At 37.8% G+C, this 21,625-nt stretch overlaps 1 protein-coding gene across 30 annotated transcripts in view; it reads left to right on the top strand.

Moving 5' to 3' along the window:
* The window catches only part of LOC100223410 (poly(rC)-binding protein 3), a 499,051-nt gene that overhangs the window by 239,728 nt on the left and 237,698 nt on the right, over positions 1-21,625 (top strand). The gene's annotated exons all lie outside the window — the stretch shown is intronic.

A 21,625-nucleotide genomic window follows, 5' to 3' on the forward strand; every position in this document is an offset into this window, starting at 1 on the left:
TTATTAGGCTTGAAAATACCTATTTAGAGGAAGCCTCGGGTTTTGACTTCCCAATGGTGTCAGTGTTGGAATCTAGTGAAACTAGTCTAGAATCCCTCCCTCATACTAAACTGCAGCTCAAAACAAGAACCAATGAAACAATCTCCCATGTGAAAAAAGTTACTTCACCTGTTAAGTCTGTGTATGCAAACATTGATCTAGTGAAAGGCATTTGAATAATTGATTTGAAGCCTTATCTTTGCAAGGCAGTTCGGAAAGGTTTTACTTGATGCAGAATTCTTTCCATCATGTCAGAGTGTTTTCTACTTCAAAAATTTCAGGCATTGTCTGATTCCCAAAAAACTCGCTGTGATTAAGAAATTTTACACAAAACTTCTTCTCAGATGTAGGAAAAGTAATAGAAAAAAGACCTCAGCCAAAAAAAAAATTTAAAAAACAGTAGCTCATATTCTTTCTTTTACACTGGTAAGGTACTAAAGTTCTTTGTAAATGTTACCCAAATGACTTAGAAACATTGTCTAATAAAAGATCACAAGAAATCCTTTGGATATATGGGGGGAAAAATGTAGTTTCCCTAACCTCCCCAGCAAGTTATTGATAGAAATATAAAAAGAAGGGCATCCAATTTCTGCAGACTTGCTGAAATGGAGACTGATGCTCTAAGTCAAATGTTTGTTGTAAGCCCCTTTGTTTTTATGAGCACATATTTTAATTTTATTTTTTAGTGATTACTGCTTGGATAGGAGATCTTCTGAAATATATTGATTACATATCAGAAGCAATTTTAATGGAGAAAATAAAGTTTTGCATAATTTTCAAATTTTCCTGAGTAAATATGTTCTCTAATCCACTTTTTTCTTGAACTTGCAGGAGCAGTAACACTTTCTGCTTGTCAACATTTCCACAAAGACCATTTTATCAAGCTGAAATACTGATTTGGACTATTCAGGCTGACTCTGTTTTGCATAAATCTCATGACAAAACTCCTCTCATCTGTAGTGGAAAGATTAGGATTCATATTCTAGTTCTCTGATTATGTAATGATGCAGGAGTTATGATTACAGTCCTTTCATAATAGCAGAGAGTGAGTTAATACAGCCTTTTCTGAGATACTAAAATGACAAATATATCACTTAATTCAAAGTATGACTACAAAGAATTGCTACTGGCATGGCTCATAAATACACAGCATCTCTTTTTTACTTTCACAGGGTTATCAATGTTTGTTATCCAGCACTTCCTTTCTTGCCACATTGTGTATTACTATGAATGCTTTTTAATTAATTTAGGTTTTTGCTAACCTGTAATCAGTGGGTATTAGTTGCACTAAGTATCTTATTTACTGGATATGGATATTTTCTTACAGTCTTTTCAGACCTCTGACTTCTGCACATTAGTGTGTTTCTACCGCATTGAAGAAAGTAAATCAGAAATCAGATAGTCTAATACTATAATATGCTGTACTATCACCTCATCAGTTTTTAATTCTGTCACTTACTGTAAGCCCAAATTGAATTTCCAGCACCAGAATGGATGATCTCAAAAATTATCCCAGTGGTCCAAATCTGCAAATATTGTATTCAGGGGTTAGCAATATGAAGCACATTAACAAAATGCAAGTAGGCGCAAACCTTTCTTCCCTTCCTATAACTTTAACATCTTGGTCATTCCACAGTTGTTTAGTCAGCCTGAGTCATTACCATGTTAAACAATAGGGATCCAAAAAGTGTTGATTCATAATCAATGCTGGAAACAAGTATAAAAAATGTGGGCATAAAAAGCTTGCAGGGAAGATGTGGCCATAATGGCTCATGCAGTCCAGAAAATTTTAGTAGTAACAGTTATGGGAACAGTAATCAAGGGATGCCATGGAAGCAGGCATCATACACAAGGGAATGGACAAAACCTGCCATTTTCCCAGAGCCTGAGGACTGCTTGCTGGTCTGCCTGGTCAGGTGGCTGCTGTTTAGGGTGTGCTGCTGGCTGATCTTCCCCTTGGTGCAAGGGTGCAGGAGAGCACGTGTCTGTGCAATGTACTGTGAACCATACCATTTCCATTCTCAGCGACGTATGGAAACATGGATCCAACATCCACACAGTTCTCAGGGAGAACCACAATGGTGGATAAGCTTTGGGGTGTTCAGCACCCCCTGTTGTCAGTGTGGTTGGACTGGAGAGCAGCTTAGATCCTGGAAGAAGGCTTTTTGATGGATTTTGATGTGCTACTCTGCCCTGGGTCTGTGCCTTAACATATGGAGAGACATTGTCTGGGCTACAGCAAAGGCTTGAGGATGTAATACAAATCCATAGTATGAAGAAATACTATAAACTCTTTCTATATAGGCTATTCTGAGACAATAGCCGAAGGAAAATATTATGTTACACTTAGTCTGGTGATACAAAATTCTTTTGAAAGAATTCTATGGTCTATTATTTAAAAAATAATAATAATCAGATTCTTGTTGTCTGTTTTTTCATAGAGGTGAATTTCACCATGTACTTCATCATCTTTTCCCAGAAACATCTCTTGTTTTCTGTTGCTTTGTGTTGTTAGGGCAAACTTTTAGATTCTATTCACTACATCTTTGCTTTCATTTCACTTTGCAGCTATTTGCTTTTTGTGAGCCTTGAATATAAAAAGAACTTTAATACTGTAGAGTTGCATTAAAATCAAAGAAAGAAAAAGAAAAAAAAAGAAGAAAAGAAGACATTTGGAACGCCAAGACAAATGAGTATTTATTTGACCATTCCTGCAACCATATTTCTTGAATGCTATGTTCTGCCTTCTCTGCATATGCAAAAAAATATTCAATTTTCTGTTTTTTCAAGTGTTCACCTTTGGGTGACAGTGAAGTGGTTTAAGCAGGGAGAGTGAGTAAGGTGACTTCACTTCTGACATGAAGGCGTGCCTTGCTGATCACCTGTATCCCTGGCCTGGGAGGCATCTCAAGGAATGTTGGAAGGAAATGTCCCATAAGCCCATTCTCTAAAGTAGAGATAAAGTGCATTAGCTGCAACGATGCAGCAAGAGCAGCTTGGGGAGCCACTGGGGAAATGTTCTGATGCACTTCTCCCTGCTTCAGCTCTTGCCTGCCTCCCCCTCAGTCTTGCCCCTAGGTCTTTGGAAAGAAGTCTCTGGTAGGCAATATTCTGCAGGCAGTTTTTGTTTCAGAGTAGCTGTTGGTAGGTCTGCAGTGTACACAGAGCCTTTCAGAAACAGCAAAGGAATAAGCAGACACATTCAAGGAGTTCAGTTAAACATGGTTTCATCCCCTTTTGGCTATTGTTCAGTCACACATTTTATTGTGAGCCAAGGCTTGAGTATCAGCCTATAGGCTGGTATCCCTTCCTGCCTGTGTTATGTAAAAATAATTTGATAGGCTGAATTAACCTGGTGTACAAAAATCAGTATGCATCTCTTGCCATATGGTAGGATATTAACTGAATCCCTGTCTTTCACATAGGGTAGTGGGTACCAGTCTGTCACAAAATAGAAATGTGTTGACTGTGCTAAGTCTGTATAAGCACAAGGAAGATGAGGAAAAGAATGGAAAGCATCTTGAGTTTTAAATATTGATTTGTTCTTTAAGTTCTGTTGCTCTGTTTAAGAATTTTATTTCAGACAGCTAGCCTTAACAGCTCTCTTTTGTTTCTGAATGATTTGCTGAATGGAAAAAAATATTGTGAGTTTTATATAAATTACAAAAAAAATATGGATTTGTGCATAAGTATTACTAAGCTTGTATTAGAAGAAAGCTGCTTTTTGCCCTTCTCCAGAAGATGAAGCGTTTTTACAGGAGGCTTTCATCCCCATTTCTAGATGAAGGCAATTCACAAACAAAGGTCAACCAAAGCACCTAATGTTTTGTTTTTTCCTGTTGCTGAGATGATGTACTATTTTAGCATTTCCATAAATCAGACTTAATGAACAAACCTGGTAAGTTCATTGGCATATGTTCGCCAGCCAAAATCCTTAGCAGTAATGGCTGGTTTGTCAAACAATTCAGTAAACACTCTGTGGGAGAAAAGGTTCTTCTCTCCAGGGCTGCTAAGGAAGCTAAAATGTTTCTCTCTTCATCTTTGTTTAATTTTTCATTCAGTTAATGAAATAATTGAGAATCAGGTCTTAAGAATATGATTGCTTTATTAATAATGGATGGGCACCATTAGAAAGGGCTAATCAACCTGTTAGACTATTTTTTTTAATAACATGTGCAACATAATGTTAGCATTGTAAAGCTCTCATTTGAAGGGATATTTTCCCCAGCTGGTTGCATTTTCATTATTACTGATTCATCAAGTGCAAGAGTGGTGATTTTAAATCCGTTTCTCAACTTATCATTGTTATCAACTGAAATACATTGGACTGGATTTTCAACAGGCATAGGGTAATATAGCTTTATTTAAGTGAGATAAATACACTGCTTTATAGCTGCAGTTCACGCCAGGTCTCAGCAGGACTTGGGATCCCTCAACCACCCCTGGCTGTCTCCAGGGTACTCCTCACATCCTGTGTGCCCACTTCCTCTCCTCCACTGCCTGACCTGCAGGGGCACTGCCTCTGTGTTGTACAACCACTGGTATACCTCTTTTGGTTTTCTCCCTAGGCTTCATTTCAGTTTGTGTAATTAAGCTAAGAACGGCACCAGCTCAAATTTAGCTATAATCTCAGCCCAAGACTGACTTTTCAAATTCATTTTTCCTATGTGTTCTTGTGTGTCAGCCTCTAACACACAGCAGTAGTTTTGAAATGCTGTATATAATCAACAGTTTGGAAAAGGAGCATTGTAAAATAGTAAAATTGAACAGGACTTTATGATGTGTTTATTAACTGTAGTGAGAGCTGGATGGCATTCCAGAGATCTCCACACGCTTCCCCTTAATGTAATTTTTTTTTTAAAAATGCATGTGACTTATACCCCATGTTCGAAGAGAATAAACTGGAGCATGCCTTTAACTAGAAATATGTAAAACGGAAAACAGGATGAAAGGCAGAATGGGCTGAAAGGTGCTTGGTAATGGATTTGTGCTTTATCAATCTCATTTTTTATTTGCAAAGTTGTTGGAAGAGACCTGGTTAAGTTATATGCTGCAAATATGCTGGTAACCTCATGATTTCCTGTCATTTCTGCTCTAAATTGCACCCTAAAGTTCTGACAATATAGCTCAGCAATAATAAAGCTTCATTTTATTTTATATAAATATGTATATAACAGGTGTAATTAGATACAGTAATACGTGTAATATATATGCACACATATACATTCACTGTATGTGTGTTTATAAATATAATTTAAATAAATACAGGAATTGCAAGAAACTCTGCTAATGCAATATGTCAAGTTTTGGCAAGACTTTCAGACCCATTTTCTTAATATTTGTATTTTTCATTGTGGTGTTCTTTGGCCACTTGGAAGAAGTTGTTCCTAGAAGTGTCTGTGCCAACGGACCAGTTTCTTTTCAGCTCCTCTGAGTGCTCTGATAAAGAACTGCAAGATCTCATAAAACACTGTCCAGGAAAGGGAAAGCAAGACACCTTCAGTCAATCAATGTTTCAGCTGCCAAAGCTAAGTTAGCAGTGGTATTAATGTGTACACCCAAGTGTGATGCTGGACCTTACAAGAGCCTGGGAGAATCCCAAGTATAGGGCCCTGTCCATCTGTGCAGAGTAAATAGCAGAGCAAAAATGTCAAGTGCCTCCTGTCAGTATGTCAGTATCTGCAAGAAGGGATTCTTTGTGAACTTTTCAGATTATACTCTGAAATCTTGCTTCCTTTAATCTTGGCCACATCACCTCTCTGTTCTGCCTATGATGTCTACCTGAAGGTTTCCTTACCCTTCAGATCAGAGATGAAGTGAAGACTGAGTAGTGGAAACCTCAGGTTTCCATCCAATACAATGTGTTTATACAAAAAAAAAAAAAAAAAAATTTGGCTACCAACAGTTATAAATCCTGTGAACTGAGGTTGGGTGACCTTCTAATCTATCTGCACACTCACTTTGATGTTAAATGTTGGGAAAAACCCTTGACAGGCTGCATAAGAAATCCTGAATTCACATGAAAATGTGCTTTTCACAAAGTTCAGTTAGAATAAAACAATGAAGGAAATCTTTTCACACCTTTCACAAAAGAATATATTTCACCTGTATTAACATTCCACTTTTGCCCTTGCCTTCTGACTTAACCTTTTCTTAGGCTGTATAAGAGAGTCTTTTGTTAAAGCAGATAGTGGAAACCTTTACATCAAAAGATAGTACTGTAATAAGATACAGTGCTCTGTCTAGCTCTAATTTCTTTCTACTTTCCTTCATGTATTTTCAGTTCTTTCTTAACTCTATTGCTGCTGCTTCTCCCATTTTTTTATCATGACAGTGGCTGAATATATGAAATGTACAGGCTAGTAAAATAACTTTTTCATAATATTTTTTCACATCTCAATTTTATTCTTTAAATCTCAAACACCCCACCCAAAAGAAAACTAAAAAAAAAACACCTGCAACCAAACAAAAACCAACAAGAATATAAAATTATTTATTACGCAAAATAAAACCAGTTGTGAATAGTTTATTCTGTTTGCAAACCCCATTCTTCCCTCTCCTTCTTCCCTTTTTTACACAGATTCTGCACTTGCGCCTGCAACAGTAGCAGGAAAAAAAATGTTCTTTTCTCCCATTAATTGTTTTTAAGATATTGCTGGAAGAGGTTTCCCTTGAGACATAGTGCACACAATTAACACTGCTAATAATTGAGGTTATTCTAGAAAATCTGCATTTCTCACCTCTGATGAAATCCTATCACAGAGCAGTGCAAGCCCTGCCTGGCCTCCCTGTAAAGCACACTGTAGCAGGGTGTGCAGTAGGCGTTTGCTTTTCTGGAGGTCTCTGAGTATTGCTCAGCCGGGAGCAGCCAACTGTGGCATGAAATGCCCTATGGACTGCTCCATGTCTCTGCTTGTTCCTGCATTTTCTGGGCAGAAAATATCTGCATATCTCTGAGGCTTCAGCTTGAGATGGAGATAATGATGGCTAGTACAAGGAAGGGTTTCCAGGGCCTGGAATGTGCGCCTGTGCCTGGAGGCAGAGCCTGAAACGCCTCTGCAACACCATCCAGATGAAGTGGCCTGACTCCTCCTGACTATCCAATTAGGACCCTTGACAAGCAAAACTCATTGAAGAATCCCTGTAATGATGTAGCAGAGCTGTATTTTTAGTGAAGGTTAAAGGGTATAACATACATAAAAATATATTTGAATATTATCATGATTTTCTGTCTTTGTACAGTTTGAAAAACAATCCTCCAGAAAGGCTAATTTAATCTTATGCTTCTTAGGTGCTCCTGGCTGCTGCCTTCTCCAAGAATATGCATTTAAAATCTGAAAAGTCAGAATATGATTCTGTGTCCATTCATTTACCCTGACATGGTGTCTCTGGCTTCAGTGCCTCTACATGAGTCAAATGCAGCAGAGAATGGCAACAGCAAAACATCCCCTTCCTACCTGTAGCTGTGCGCTAAGTGACTCTCACCTTATTTCCTCCTTTTTCTTGCATACCCGCCCTACACACCTGATGTGCACCAGCAGCTGCCAGGATCTGTCCCTGCAGTTCTCTCTGCAATGGTTTGCTTTGAAAATTGAATTGTTTTTTCTTTGAAGAAACAGCTGTTCTTGCTATTCCAGAACTTGCTTGTTATTGATGACCTGCTCCTTCTCAACTTACCTGGTCATCACAAACTGTTAAATTGCACATGATTCTTCTCTCAACTTACAGTAAGTCTATTAGCTATAATTGGAAAACTGAACCTCTTCCAACTGTGGGTAGCTTATTTAGCCAAGATAGGTTTTGCATGTAAATGGAGCATATTACATGTCAATTTAACTGAAAAGTGACTCTTAAAACTCTGTTTACCTTTTATTACATTTCAAAATGATTATGCCCTCTGCCTAAATAATGTTTAGAAGCATTTCATTTTCATTTTTGTTTATCTTGCTATGTAGTCTTATTTAGCTAATGAATGTCTTTTTTACTTATTTGGCATTCTCAGCAATACTTTCTCATGCAAAATACAATTGCAAAATGAAAAAATAAAATTTCAATTAAAGATCATTATTAATCTTCTTCACCTATTATTCTCTAAATTTATGTATTTGGGGGATTTTTTTTACCAATTTAAGCAAAATAAGTTGCGCCTATAATCATAAATTTATGGGGGATTTTTTTGTATTTACTTAAGTCAGAAGTGATGCTTTGTGAATTCTTGGTGTTATCTTTCTGGCTTTTATGCTGGAGTAGCTACAGACAGAATTTTTAGAGCTTCGCAGATTATCACTTAAGGGCATGGAAATCTTGGATTGTTAGTACTTTATCACATCTTCCATGGGGCTTCGAACAGTAATTAAGGCACTGTAATTTCAGTACTGGCCCTGTGTCTATGTTGTAGTTGGTGACATCATTAGTTGATTAGAGTAATAAGATTCTCTAGAAGAGTCTTGAGCTTGATTTTGGTTGTAAAATTAAGACAAACCTGAGAAATTTTGAGTATTTTCTCATCTTGGTATGTGAATGTACTGTAACAGAGGGAAATTTTAAAAATAAAAGCATTGTCTCAATACAGTCTGTGGTTATACAGTTAAACAGGATCAAATCAGATTCCATTCCACAAAATCATGTGATTTGGTTTAGGACTGTAGATGAGCTTGAAGTGCTGAATAGGTGATGATCTCACTAGGGACATGCTCTGAAGCCGTATTGATTGAAATAATTTAAATCACTATTGAAAAAAATTGTGGTAAATATCCACTGCAGGAGTTTTCTGCATTGGTTTCTCCTTCAAAAGAAGTTGGTGTTTAAACCTATTAAAGGTTATTTATATGGCTTATTTTCTAAATTAAAATTGAATGCTTAAGTAGAATTGAAGTTGGGATACATTTGTCAAAATATAAAGCAGAACAGGAATATGCATCCTTAGTGATATCACACTGGTATTTTATGTATTTCGTAGAAACTGCAGATGTTGACTGAACATACCTGATATCAAAGAGGTTATCTAATATCTTAGGCTGCAAAAATAAACCTATGCTGCTTCTGTGAATGAGGCTACTGTGGTTATCCAAGGGGTGTACACTGTATATATATATATATTTATATTATATTATATTATATTATATTATATTATATTATATTATATTATATTATATTATATTATATTATATTATATTATATTATATTATATTATATTATATTATATTATATTATATTATATTATATTATATTATATATATAATTATGTATATTATATATATATTTTTATAATTCCTTCCAAATTAGAGGAAATTCCTTTCAAAATAGAGGACTGGGTAATCACCAGCCTCATGAAGTTTAATAAAGGAACATGCCGGATTCTGCAAGCTGGGGCGAGGCAACCCTGGATGTAGAGACAGACTGGGGAAGGAGATGCTGGGAAATAGTGCCATGGAAAAGGACCTGGGTGTCCTGGCTGAGGGAAAGTTGACCATGAGCCAGCAGTGCCCTGGCAGCCAGGAGGGACAAGCATGTCCAGGGGGCATCAGGCACAGCATCAGCAGCCAGGCAAGGGAGGGGATTGTCCCACTCTGCTCTGCACTGAGGCAGCCTCACCCCGAGTGCTGGGGGCAGTTTTGGGTACCACAATGTAAGAAAAACATTAAACTATTAGAGAGTGTCCAAAGGAGGGCAACGAAGATGGTGAAGAGTCTGGAGAGGAAGCTGAGTGAGGAGCAGCTGAGGTCACTTGGTCTGTCCAGCCTGGAGGAGACTGAGGGGAGACCTCACTGCAGTCTGCAGCTACCTCAGTAACAGAAGGGGAGGGACAAGCCCTGATCTCTTCTCCGTGGTGACCACTGACAAGACCTGAAGGAACAGCCTGAAGTTGTGTCAGGGGAGGTTTAGGTTGGATATTAGAAAAAGGTTTTTTTTCACCCAGAGGGTGGCTGGACACTGGAACAGTTTCCCCAAAGGAATGGTTACAGCACAAAGGCTGACAGAGTCCAAGAAGGGTTTGGACACTTCTCGCAAGTACATGGTGTGACTCTTGGGGTGTCCTTGCAGGGGTAGGACTTGGACTTTGATGATCCTTATGGATCCCTTCCAGTTCAGCATATTCTCTGATTCTGTGATTTGGGGAGATTTTAGTTGCAAATATTTCCTTAAGTCTTCCTTCTGGAAACTGGCAGTAACACACATGTACACTAATCAGAGTTCTGCACAAGTTGGTTTTGTCCCAACTTGGGGTAATATCTGAGCACAGAAATGGTTCGTCTGACAATGCTGAAATCGTGTAGCTGATGCAGTTGTTATACTTGACCATAACCATATGATTATTTAAGGTCTACAGTATTATAGTAATATTTTCATTTGACATCTTCAGGAAATCCTTTCCATCTTCCTAATGACTTTTAACATTGTCCATACTATTTTGGAATCATGTTTTGTAGCCCTCATCATCTCCTTAAGTGTTAATATTTTCATTTTTCTCTTGATAGCTGATCTTCAAACCTACTAAAAGTTTACCTTATGTGCTTTCTTCTTTTTCTTTTAAAACTGTTTTTAAACCATGCTTTTGCATTACTTTTTTGTTTCCTATTTCCATTTTCTAGGTTTTGTTTCATTCCCTAAAATGTCACCTGCTTCCTACAACATCCCTTGTTTTAATTTAAAACTTGATTTTCAAGTAGGTACAGTCTCTGAAGCTTTTCCTCTTTATTTTGTGTCCTGAGTTGCTCCTCTTGTGAAGCTGTGCAGTCATTCTTGGTTTTAGCTTTCTATCACTTGACCTCTGCATGACCATTATTTTCACTTGGTTTCCCACGTTTTTCAGTTTCCTAACGTTTATGTTTATATAAAACTGAAGTTACTTCAAAAGAAACATCTTCCACCCTGTAATACAGAGGTTATACAGAGGTTATACAGAGGCTGAACTTCTTGTTGCTCTATAATATATATCTTAGGCTTTATATCAACAAAAGTAGAGTAGAGTCATAGCAGCATGCACATACAAGAGCAGAGGAAAAGCTCTGTGGAAAAATGTTCTCAGAAATCAAAGTTCTCTAGAACTTGATAGTCAGAAGAAACCCATGTATATCTGTGCCAGGTCTTGCATTTGACAAGTTTATGAACTCTGAGAATCTTTTATTTTATGTTTGACAGAGGATACAAACTGCATATGTAAATTGAACACTTCATAATATCTAGAAATACTTAATTTCAAGGATCACAGATTTTAAAGGATCCATGAGGAAAGCAGCTGAGTTAGTATTTTACATAACTGTCTTGCATCCATTATCACTGGGTCTTGTAACTTCTTTTAAAATATAATTCCTAAGGTCACTGATCTTGAGAGAAATTGGTGAATTAAAGTTCTATTATAAAAACAGCTTTCCTGGTACTTCCAGTGATTACCACTCTGAATATTACTTGACAATTCTGGATACTCAGATGACCATTGCAACAGTCATAGACAGAAATTATTGCAGGCTAAGTCATGAAGTCCAAACTGGAGTCTTTCAAAGCTTTTTCAAGTTTGTTTTGTTTGGTTTGGTTTCGAGTTTTTTTTGAACTTTCTTTTCCCCCTAAATCAGTGACACTGGTAACTGATTTTCAACTTTTACAAGTTCTGGTCGTACGGTTGAGGCACACTGTAATACCTGTGAGAGTGAGATCCAAATTTCATATAAGATAGCCAAACACTTTGACGTGACTAACTGTTGTTCACTGTGAACATTTAGGGATGCTTTTATGTGAGGCTTGTTAGTGCAATATTTGAGGGATATGTGTACGTTAATGTTTTTATTTTTTTAGTCTACAGCAGGTAGTGCTATATATTTATTTTTGAATGAGCAGTGCAGATGAAATGAGATGCTCTAGGTCTCACAAGAAACCCTTTGGTAGTGCTGGGAATGAAACCTTGCTCTTTCCAAGTTCCTCTTCTCATGGGACACTGTTAAAACTATGTGAGCAGCACATAAGCATGTGCCCAAAGGCAGTCAGCTGTAGAAACTGAGCCTGAGGAGTTAAGGGGAGGTTGTGACCACAGGCATGTTTTCTCTTTTAATACAGGAGAGAATTTCCTCTCTGAATTCTGCTGGCCAAGTGTCAGCAACAGGAATCAACCTTGTTTCGGATATTGTTTCTAAGAGAATGTAAATGCTTTGTCCAAACTCACTCACAAGTTTCTACTCATTCCCCCATTTCAGGAGCTTTAAAAATCTGTCAGTCACCTTGACAGAATTTTTTCTTCCTGCTTGATAAAACTTGTTTCCTCTTCTTTCACTTAAATTGAAAAATAGCACAAGCCAAGTGGTGCATTGCGGGTAGCACAGCCATTCCTTCAGCCCTGGCTTTAGCTGTGCAGATCCTCTTCAGTTTCATGAAATGACCTTTACCAATTAAGCTGATGCCTCACGTGGTCTACTCAGAATCTGTTGCTTCCCTGCTGATCATGTTTGGAAAAACCAACCTTCTCAAAGAAGTCAATCTCTCCAGAAAAAACTAGAGACTGAAAGCAAAACACAATGGTTAACCAACTTTCCAATTTTTCCAAGAGAGACTCTGGGTGTTGCCCTACCCAATGTAGTTGACCACCAAGTGGAGGATATTTTTCCATATTTTACAGGTGATTCAATATGATGGCTATATTAGGAGATTATTTTTATTCATATAATTATGTCATATGATATGAATAATGTATGACAGCACATACTTCAGTAACAAAAAATATAATTTAAGTGTCTAGAAAGAAACTTCTTTCTTCTGTAGAGGAAAACAGGCAGTTGTCTGGGGGCTTATGTTTTTCCTCTTGCATTCACAGAGGAAATCTGTTTGCAAGTATCATATCTGTCTTCTTCCCGTCTTCTTCAGGAAACATTTTTTTGAAGACTAGGAAAAAATAAAACTAAATATGGCACAATAATATCCTCTTTTAAGCTCAACACAGTCATTTATATCTACTATCAAGCATATATTATTTTAAATACCAGAAAAATTATACCCTAGAATGAGCTGTGCTGCACATTGAGTTTTAATCTCCTTCTCCCTAGCAACAAGCAAAAGAAACAAAAAGGGCAATAAATAGACAAATAGGGCATAAGAAATGAATAAAAATAGTGTCTCTGTTTGGGGAAATAGATCTTTAATTACTTCTCCTCTGATGTCCCTAAAATTGAAGTTTAGAACAATTAACAGTTTCAAATAGAAGTTTCAAAATATCCTCAGAAATGGTCTTAGTCTCCAGAACAATAGGGCCTTTTCTAAAATAAACATGATAATACCCAGGGGATTTTGCTGACTTCAGGAAGTTCAAAAGACATCCATGCTCCCACACACAGAGAAGGGAGAAGCAGCAGCCTCAGGCCATGTCTTCACTGAAAAAAGGGATGTCTTTACACTGCATTAAATTTAGATGGTGGAGGTGTTGCTTTACCACGACAGTGGGGGCAAGATTAAGGTAGTTTTAGCTTTGTCATAGGCGATTTGAGGTCATCCTTGAGCTGAGGTACAAAGACAAGCTTTATAAGGCTCCGTATTTGTTCAAAGCTAGGGGTTATCTAGTTTCAATTGCTATCCTGGGCTATTTATTTAAATGGAAAATGGAAATGGTTCCCCATATCCACGTGAAGTCAAGCCTGAATTTGTCATAAACCAGCAAGCCAGTAGCAACCCTATAGCAGGAACTAAAACTGCAGCTGCTCTGACTTTCTGTGTTTTACAGAGGTTATATTAAAATAAGTGTCTCTTTTGGTGCAGGCTCAGAGGGTGGGTTTTATATGTCCAAGGGCCAGTCTTCAACTGAAAGGCCTAAGTTGTTGAAAATATCTGTATAAATACATGGGAATCTAGATAGTTCTCTGGTGCATTGCTCTTTGCTCTCCACACTCTGCAAGAGAGCTGTAGTACGTTTCAGAGGTTTGCTTCAACACTGAAGCTCTGTTGGGAGAGCAAAGTGCCAATGCTGTTATGTAAAAGCAGCAGAGAACCAGGACCGTGGCTGAAATTTTTAAATTTTAATCTTAATTTTGCTAAATGTGAGAGCAATTGGAGCCAACTGTTATACATCACTATTACTTGACTACAGAATGAGTCTAGGAAAACTATATGTCTACATAGGTTGGCTGGTATCACATAGTCCAAACATGAGCTACTCTCCTAATGAACTGCAGAGTTATAGATGTCATTTTACCACTCTGAGTAAGCAGGACAGTGTTGTGCCTCCCAGAAGTTTAACCTTCAGTCTCTCAGACTGCTGATGGTTTGGGGTTTTTTTTCACAAAGGCTCATAGCAGCTCACAAGAGTCAGTGGAAATTTTGCCACTGACTTACAACAGGAGCTTTTCAAAGCTCCACTGGGGCTTACACACCTCAAAGTGATGACTTGCAAAGTTAAATTCAAAGATATAAGGATGCAGTTCATTCTTCACAAACAACAGCTCCAGAGCGGTTTTCTGCCTAAATCAAATATTCATTGTGTGATTGTGTGGGTATTGTCCTGGTCTATGGAAGGGAATCAATGCTGCAATTAACTGCACAGGTTATCTGGACCACCAGTCCAACCTGAATGTGCTGTGTCATTGGGCTTCCAGTGGGCACCAGGGAAGATGAAGTTTTCAAAATTGTACAGTGGGAACTGAGTACTAGTTGCACCTTGAATAATGTTTTTGCTTGCTTCAATAAATTTTGTCTCTTATTTTTGCTTTTTTATTATTATTTTCTCAAATTTAAAAATAAATGGGTCAGTAGATTCACAGTAATACAGAAAAAAAAAAAAAAGATTTCATGCTTATTAAGAAATACAATTGACAAAAATCATTATGGCTGTTTTCAAAACAAAAAATTCTGGTTTCAAAGATTCTGCAATTTTTAGGAGATTTCTTACCCTTAAAATAATGTAGAACTAAAAGGATTTTTCAAGGAGAAATGTTTCACCAGAGGAAATTTTTGTATTATTGTTGTAATGTGTTACAGGTTTTTTAAGAAAGTCAGAACTTTCCAGCAGGAGAAAAAGAGTAAATAAATAAATAAATAAAACCAAGAACTCTAATTTTTATCTCATCTTTTTAGAGAATCTGCCCTCATTTGTTGTTCTGAACTCAATACAATTTGGTTTTTTCTAAGTTTTTAATTTAGTCTTGGAAGTTTGCAGGAGAAAGCTGACACAGAGAGTGTTCTCCTAGATTGCTATTTGCCCGTGTGGGTAACTTGATGAATTAGCATGTGCATTTCTATTAAGAGGTGTGAGCCTCAACATTTTCTGAAAGAGCGCAGTGTGGTGCAGTCAAGTGCCCTGTTGAGAGATCTTTCCTTATCTATTATTACCTCAGATTTGCTTATTATTATAATCATTCAATTATGACTAATTTTTGTGCATTAAATGAAAATATTTTCTCTCCTATTTCACTGTTCATGACAGTCCGATACTTGAAACTGATTTTCATACCCCCTAGCTCCATAACTTTAATTTAACTGTGCATTAATCTTTTAATCTTTACCCATAAATCACAATGTCCTGTTCTTTAAAAATGTGTTCCTCTTTTCTAAAAATTCCCTGTATTTTTTATGATACAGACTTTCCAGAAACAGGAACACAATATTTTAGATGTTGTCTCAGGGATATACTCATTGGGTTTTGTTGTGTTGGAGGTAAATAATACCATGTTCCTTGTCCTACTATAAAATGTTATCTGTAGCATGCAGCTAAAATGAGTATTTTGTTACTTCTCTTCTTGTTAGCATTGGATGACCATGATATAAAATAGATCCTGCTGACAGAATCCAGCATGGTCTTCAACTGTGAACCATTGTGATAGGGAAACTGCTTTTACCTCCACCAGCCACTGGTGAAGCAAACACACTGCACTTGTTCTTGGAGAGCTTGCCATCCCCGAAGCATCGCTTTGCCTCACTTCTCTCTGCCCAAATGATTGCAAAAGAAGAAGACCTGAGCCTGGATGTTAGCTGTGTGTAGATAGCTGTAAAGATATAGCTCTGTATCTTTAGATACCTATCCATGGAAATCTCCAATATCACCTGCATGTCACTGGAACATCACTGATGATCCAGAGGTAAAATTTTGTTAAGTTTTCCTTCAAAGAAATTAATTTGAAACATGCAACATGGAAACACACGATTGGTTTTACTGGTTGAATATTGTTTCCTTAGGTAGAGATTTGAAACAATGAACACACTGCACACAACATTTGCAATCAAATATTTATAGCTACCCTTACAAAGAGTAACTTTGCTGCCAGAGGTGGAAAAGAAAAGGGCACAAATTTTTATTAAAATTCAGCCTTTCTTCTCTATTGTGAATAATTTTCAGGCACAACTTCATTTCTTTAAACTTGGTTGTTATTAAAGATAGTGTCAGAAGCCCCTTCTGGGTATGTGCTATAGCTCTGTGGCAGCAATTTGTGTTCTGAAAAAGCAAAACTTTAAACATTTTAGTGTAACTACATTGCCATGGGAATATATAAATGTTTCTACAGGCTGGGGAAAGAGTGGCTTGAGAGCTGTTTGGCAGAAAGGGACCTAGGCATGCTGGTTGACATTCAGCTCAATATGAGCCAGCAGTGTGCCCAGGGGGCCAAAAGGCCGATGGCATGCCAGCCTGTATCAAAAACAGTGTGGCCAGCAGGACCAGGGAAGTGTCCATCCCACTGATCATGGCACTGGTGAGGCTGCAGGTTGAGTGCTGCAGTCAGCTCTGGGCCTCTCACTTTATAAAGGACATTGAGGAGCTGGAGCATGTCCAGCAAAGGGCCACAAGGCTCATGAAGGGACTAGAGGATGTTTCATGGGGAACAGCTGAGGGACCTGGGTTTGTTCAGCCTCAGAGGAGGAGGCTCAGGGGGGACCTCATTGCCCTCTACAACTCCCTGAGGGGAGGTTGTGGTGAGATGGGGCCTGTCTCTTCTGCCATGACTGCACTGAGAGGACAAGAAGAAATTACCTTAAACTGAGATAGGGGATATTCACATTAGGTATTAGGGGGGAAAAAAAATCACCATTAGGGTAGTCAGGCATTGGAATGGACTTTCCAGAGATGTGGTGCAGTAACCATTCCTGAAGCTTTTAAGAGGCATCTGGATCTAGCACTGGATGATTGTGATTTAGGGGTTGCAGTGATAGTGCTGGGTGAAAGTTGGACTTGATGATCTTAAAGGTCTCTTCCAACCTTGACAACTCTATGATTCCATGGTGTTAAGTACATCAGTGACAAAGATCTTTGATGAACACAGAGAGCTTGTCATAAATGCATTCATTCTTGTTAGCCCTTCAGAAAACTCAGACTTCTATTCTTCTTACTAAGCAGAGACTTCTTACAGAAGCAATGCTCTCTTTTGGAAATTCTGCTTCAGCAATCACATCTTCTAGTCTTCACCTCTTCTTTTTCTCATCTTTTTTAAAAGTCATCTTTACCTCTGAATAAATAATATTCACCTGGCTAGCTAGCCCCACCCAAAGTGTCCATGCTTTATTCTCATTTTCTCCCTCATAAACATCACTAATCTGTAGCACACAAACTCTTTGCATACAGGTTTGGAGTTGTTTAAAAAGCTAAAAGGGAGGAGGGTAATTACAGAGAGGTACTGTTGAGGAAAAATTCTTTGTCTCTGTTTCCAGAGAGCAACCCCGATACCACGTAGCAGAGTCAGAGCTTTTGAGGAACTGGAGGTCTTCCCATTCAGCTAATGGATTCCTATAGTCCTGTTGAGATGGTCAGTGTGATGGTGTAATCAAGACTGACAGATGCCCAGTGTCTCCCAAAGCAGTGATTTTGTTTCATCTAAAGAGATAAAAAGCAATACTGCCTGACACAGCAAGGTCTTTGGAGCCTTTCTTAGCTGGATACATCTTTCTAGACTTTGCTCCTAAGCGCTCAGTATCCCATGGCAACCTCTTTTCTTCAGGGAGCTTTAGATTTTGACATATCATTAATACATGAGTTGAGGAAGAAACGTTGCAAAGGTGGAGATTGGTTCATGGATCTAGCTGAGGTAAATAGCAAGGAAATTTAAAGGCAGGCTGAAACCAATTTTATGGTACTTCCTGTGGGATTAATGCCTAAATTTATTTGTCTGGTAATGAAGAAAAGTTATCACCTGCAGGTGCAGGTAGAAATTGCAGAGAATAAGTGTTTTTAAAAAGAAGAGCTGCAAGATAACACCAAATACTTTTTAAAAGACTAGTATAGTTTAAAGCACTAGCTGCTAATTGAAGAGAGATAGTGAAATTCACTCAGTATGGAAGTACTGTGACCTGCTTGACTACAGCATAGATACCATTGAGAGGACAGAGAGACCACTGGGGGAAAAAAAGTAGGGTGAAGTATAAGTGACATATATTAATGTATACTTTGGTATATAACAGACAGAAACACTTGCAATTACAACTGACTCACTTCATCCTTTTAGTATGTTGAGTATATTCATCTCCTGGAGGGTAGTTGTTTACTTTTTGGCTAACAGTTGCTCTAGCAGAGAGCAAACTATGAGATAAAATTTTAAAAAGATAATATGGGGACAATAAAGAGCAACCACTACATACACTGACTGTACTATTCAGGAATATTCATTGACTAACCTCAAAATTTAATTTCTGTCATGCTCAGAATATGATGATTGACCACCAGCATCCAAAACCCCTTTCCTCTAGAATACACAGGGCTTTGCTTAGCAAGAAAGAGGCAAGTGTATTAGCACCTTCACATGATAATTACCTGCCTATGATGGGTTATATTAATATTTGGATTATATAAGGAGGAAAGATGCATGGATACAGGCATGGAACCAGATTCTTCTTTTATTTATGAGATACAGATCATAGTTTCAGATGCTGATTCACCTGAAGGGAATTTTTGAAGTAAGAAACAGATCAACAAAGGAATACAGGGAGATAAAATACATTAATGAATTTTATCTGCTGCTGTCTCTTGGTGAGAAATTTGGAAGAATATGGCTTCAGATTTAAAACATAGTTGATTGGGTTGTGGGTAGAAGGAACTCAGGATGAAACTCAAGAACTTTGAAAAGCAATACCTTGTGGAATAATTTTACATGGAAGTAAAAGTTAATTTATTCCAGAGTAGACATGAAAAGGAACCTGCATGCTTCGTCTGCAGAGAATACAGGATAGGTTGCATAAATACTTTACTCTTATTTTACCAACTCTGATACAAAACAAGGTGTTCGAATGCATTTTACAAGGACAAGCTTCTGCTCATACTTTATTACAAGGACATGTCTGAAGTTGCTGATCTAGTAAAGCCAGCAGAAGGTCCTGCTTCCTTATTTGTGATTAATAGTTTAAATGTAAAATGATGATCATTTGGATTGACACTGGTAACTTCAGTTAGGAGATAGCATTAGAAAAGACCATTCTCTCTGAATGCACTTGAGCTACAGAACATCTGAGAAATGGTAAAAATAACATTTTTAGATATTGAACTTTCTAAATTAGATCTGACATTTTGCATTAGTTCTTCAGCCTTTAATTTTATAAATGCATCTAGAAGATTCTGGGAGATAAATGTCATCATATGTTCTGATCTCTTGCCCAGTGTAATTTGCATTAGCACAAAATTATGTTTTAGACAGTAGGACAGTTAATTTGTCCGTGTCCAGCCTGAAATCTCAACTTTCAGATGTTAGGGAAGGATGACAGGGTGCTACTTGCTGGAGTATTCAAAAAGCCTGTCAGAAAAAAAAAATAAAAAGAAAACCAACAATACTAAAAGGGAATTTCTGTATGAAAAGCCTTGCCTAAGCTAGCATTTGGCTTTATTGATCTTGAATAAATGATGTGTCTAGTCAGAGAAATGCCTCCAACAGACATGAGATCCCCTCTAGAAGCTATGGAAATGCTGTGGCTCTTCAGAAAGTGGCCATAGCCTTGGAAGTGCTGGGCACTTATACAGATGAAGGGTTACTGATAGTTTTTCTTCAATTCACCATATCTGTGTATCTGGTGCATCATTTAGAACCCTGAACACAGTTTTTGCACAATGTTGTCTAGCCACAGTGACACAGCATGACTTGTTCATTACTCATACCCAAACTCTTAGTGATTAAATCTGCTGATTATGGGAGGGTTTACTGCAAGACATGTAGCTGTAGTTTTTCCTTAAATCTATAGCTCTTGTGAGAAGCCAATAGAAGAAATTTGATAGTCTTCATGATCCAGGAGAAGGTGTGAAAACATGGCCTTGCTGCATTTTGGAGTTTCAGAGTCACATTTAAAACTTTCTATTCCATGATTACACAGCTTATGGTTGGCTATTAATTTTTGTCCTCTTTGGAGCTGCTGATGGAAATTAGATCCTCAGCTGCAGATGGGGGCTGTAAATACAACTTTGAAATAAGCAATGACAGCTACAGTAACCTGAGATGTGTTGTCCTTGGAACATTAGAAGTGACTTACCTGTGGTGGCTATCACGGTCCAGCAATTACCCTTCTTTCCATGTTTTCCAAGGAGTGACCTCTCACAGATGGAAAAAGATACTCACAAATCCTTCCACCTTTGGGGAATGGCAGCTTTTTTGTCCACAAATGGAGCATTCAGGCCTGATCTAATGAGGTGTGGGGAAAGAGAGATTTCATAGAGACTGTGGATTGCTTGGGTGTATGGGAAAGATGTGAGACTAAAATGAAGATGATTGACTTAGATCTTGATTTATAAAAATGTGCTGTGGTATACTTTAATATGTCTCCAAAATACATTCCTTGGGTATTTTATTCAGCAGGACTTCCTGCTGTTGAAAGATATGTAAATGATAAAAGGCCCAGAAAATTGCAACAACTGAAAAAAAAATCAGTGTAAGTATGCTAGTTTTGTTGTCAACCCATCAATATGAATTGTCTGTACAGGAGAAGCTTTTTTGCTTTTTATAAGGGTGGTAACAAGCAACCTCCTACAGACCTTGATCACATTAACATCAAACAATCATACAGCTACTGGGGATAAAGAAGGTGCAGCTGTGGGCAAGTAGTGCATTTCATATCTTGATTTTTTTAAGAGTCAGGCTCCATGTCAGAAACAACAACGAAAAAGGGGCTCTCAGCTGTAACCAGGCTTAGGTTAACTGAATGTCTGCAGATGGCCTTATAAATAAGAAAACAAGTAAGTAACAAAAGCATTTTCAACTATCTTTCCTGTATTAAGAGACATATACTTGAATGGGTCTTGCTGTCTGTATTCATTTTAGTTTCCCAGACACAATATGTGGCTGAAACTCCCTTGAGATATGACTGGTAATTTTTAATTTTAAATTCATTTTAAAGGTACTGAAATGCAAGCACATAGAAGGGATGAGAATGATGATGTGTCACATAATATACTTCATCCCTCACCACTTCCTACCATTGGAGATTCTCGAATAAATGTTGTTACATTAATACCTCTAATTGGTGCTATTTTTCATTTGATTGAAAGCTCCTTACAGATTAAGCAGAATAAAGATGTTGATGTTTGTTGCTTGCACAGAAGTGGCAGCTAGAAGATGCCATGTGACACCATACTTGCCCAGAAAGAGGGAAAGGCTGCTGAGTCAAGCAGCCTTGGTCCTACTTCACTTCCATGGGCCTCAGAACCTGATCCATT

The sequence above is a fragment of the Taeniopygia guttata genome, chromosome 2 (genome assembly GCF_048771995.1).
Source record: "Taeniopygia guttata chromosome 2, bTaeGut7.mat, whole genome shotgun sequence".
NCBI lineage: Eukaryota > Metazoa > Chordata > Aves > Passeriformes > Estrildidae > Taeniopygia > Taeniopygia guttata.